The sequence below is a fragment of the Arachis ipaensis genome, chromosome B05, assembly GCF_000816755.2.
Source record: "Arachis ipaensis cultivar K30076 chromosome B05, Araip1.1, whole genome shotgun sequence".
Classification (NCBI taxonomy): domain Eukaryota; kingdom Viridiplantae; phylum Streptophyta; class Magnoliopsida; order Fabales; family Fabaceae; genus Arachis; species Arachis ipaensis.
Genome location: NC_029789.2, coordinates 930,382 through 933,540, shown reverse-complemented (window position 1 = coordinate 933,540; position 3,159 = coordinate 930,382).

Below are 3,159 nucleotides of genomic sequence, written 5' to 3'. Positions count from 1 at the left end.
TGTATTTAAACGATATATGAAAACATAGAAATGAAATTAGTGCATCCAAGATATTAAAAATTTTAAATTTAAAAAAATGAAAAAAAGTTGGTGAACGGACTAGTTTGGTACACGACATTCAATTTCAGGGACTAAAATGAGTCACTTAATGCAAAGTGATGGACTAATTTGGTGCATCTATAATGATGACATAATAGACGACACGTAGACGAATATTGTTGCGTCACGTGGCACAAACGGACACATGGCTAAATAACATTGTAACACGTGGCACAATTATCCACATCAGCACGCCACGTGTCACTGGTCACCACATTATCATATCATTACACGTGGCCAGATCATGGAGTGACACGTGTCACTTACAGTATACGTTATCAAGCTATGTCATCATGTCGTTAAAGGAAAATGAGTCAAGAAATAATATAGTACACTTTTCTCAATCTGAGGGATGTAATTAGTACAATTAAAATCTCAAAGACGATTTTAGTACACGACGTCAATTTCAGGAACCGTTTTACAGTTTAACTCAGTAAAATATAGTATCTCAATACACAAATCTTAATAAAAATTAAATGACGAAATATTACACCGTTTAAGTTATTTATTTGGGAACAAGCATTGCTACCGGGTCACTTAACGATAATTTCATCTAAAAAACTAAAACTGCACACACAACTCGATGATTAACAAGCTAATAACTGCTATGAAGCTAACAAACTAATTTAAGTTATCAATATCATAAGGTATGAGTGGTTTCCAAAGCTCATTTTACACTAGGTCCATTATTACTATGTAGATGATTAAGGATAAGCTAATTAGGGTTGGAAGTGAGTCGAATTAGATCAAACTTAAGTTCGACTCATAAAAATTGAGTTTGGCTTCGACTTATTAACAATCGAGCCTATTTCTTAAGTTTAAGTTCGATTCACCGAAAGTTCACGAGTTAATTCAAATAATAAAAACATAATCTATAATTTTATATCAATAAATTATAACTTATATATTTTTAAAAATATTTAAAAAAATCAATTTTATATATTGTTTATCTATCAATAAATTATAAATTTAACTAATGAACTGAGCTTATCCATATTCAAGTTCGACTCATTTAATTTATGAGCTTAATTTCAACTTCAAACTTGACTCACCAACTCGTGAATTTAATTTATCAAACTATTGATGAGTCGAATTCGAGCTGACTCATGAGCTGGATTGATTCACTTCTAGTTCTAAAACTAATTCATGGATTAAGCATATATTTAACAAATAAATTATTACTTGTAATTGATATTATAATAGTATTTGCAATTGAGCTATAGATTAATATTCTTAATATGTTGAAAATGGTTTTTACCCCGAAATTATTTAAGATGAAGTGTCATTCTCTCATTTATCATTGTTCCTTTGAAACAAAGCTTGAAATGATGAATGCTTCCCTTCTTTATTATTTATTTATTTGCTTACTTAATTCGTTTGTTTCTATTATTAATCACTTAGGATTTTAATCGCACTATTTTAGATATTAATTAAATTAGTATGAACAAATCTATAATTATTGTCGTAAATTTATACTTATGATTAATGTTTTGGAAAATAGAATATTCAGAAAAAAAATATTTTTAGTAATAAAATTCATAAATAATTAAATAATTCTTACTTGAGATATTTTGGATCTTACTATCTACAATTTTATTCGTTTGTCTGCAACTTTCAATTTTCATTTTGAGTACAAATTATTTTTGAGTTAATAGTCAAAATCGTCATCGAAAAATACTTCGATCTTCATTTTAGTCTCCGAAAAATAAAATTAATCAAATTCATCCCCAAATGATTATTTTTTAATCACGTTTGTCCTTCCGTTAATTTCTTGACACTGCAGTTAACATAGAACGTGAAGTGACAGCACAGCATAATAAACAGTGTCGTTTTGCATTCTTCTCTAAAGCCACCCCTACACATGATTCTCATTACTCCATCCCTCTCAGTCACTTTCTCTTTTTTTTTTTCACTTACGCATCGGGGAAGAAGGCTAAGTCAGGAGTTGGGTTTCGTGACCCAGTCGCCTTCTTCTTTCTCTGTTTTTGCTGTGTTCAAACACCATCATTCATCTACTTCTATGAGACAAAAAATAATCCACACTAAAACAAATCTCTCCATTCAAAATTTAAATGAATTTCTCTCATGAAAATAATGAAACTAAAAATTACAATAGAATAAAAGCAAAACTACCAACTTTAAATTAGAAACTAACATAGGTTTATATTTGAGAAAAATCACAATAAATTCCACAAATAAAAACAGAAAGATTAAGAGGAAAGGGTGATTCACCATAAAAAATCTCAATTGATCAAAAATCCTCATTGTCCTCTTGACAACCTACAGTAGAAAGACCCGCATGAACAGCTGGTGAGAAAGCGAGTCACTCATAAAGAGTCGCAATCGATCCGAAGAAAACAAAGCATCCAAAGAAGAAAATGAAATCCGAAGAGAAAATACGGCTATAGTAGCTCATGTCACAGTAACCGCCGTTGCCACCATTATTAGAACGTATGCCACCGCCACCATCTCTGTTTATCTAACTCGTACCCATATCACAAATGGGTCGTCGGAAGTCCTCCAAATTAAGGATTTTGAACACCACAAGATCTCGCAGCACCACCACAATACACTACCTCAGATACAAGCATTTCACGCCGAAAAAGAAAGAAAAAAAAAGAGATTTTTGGAGCGAAACAGAAGAATGGCTGTTATGAGAGGTGGTGATGGGAAAAAACGCGATTAAATATCCCATCCTGGATATCAAACAGCGTCGTTTCAATCCTTGGAGGGAAAAAGAACAAAATTATGTCGTTTTAGAGTGCTTTACGCTGTCAATTAACGTTCAACGTCAGCAAACGTTAGTCACAGTTGACGGAAGGACGAATTCCATCAACGCAATTATCATTCAGGGACTAATTTGATTAATTTTATCTTTTAGGGACTAAAATGGAAATTGAATAATCTTTAAAAGGTGATTTTGACTATTAACTCAATTATTTTTCCTCAAACTAACACGAGTAAACATTCGATCGATGATATTATTACACATATAAAAGTATTTATAATATGCACATTACTGATTAATTGGTAGAGAAAATTATAATAAAAATAAGCTGG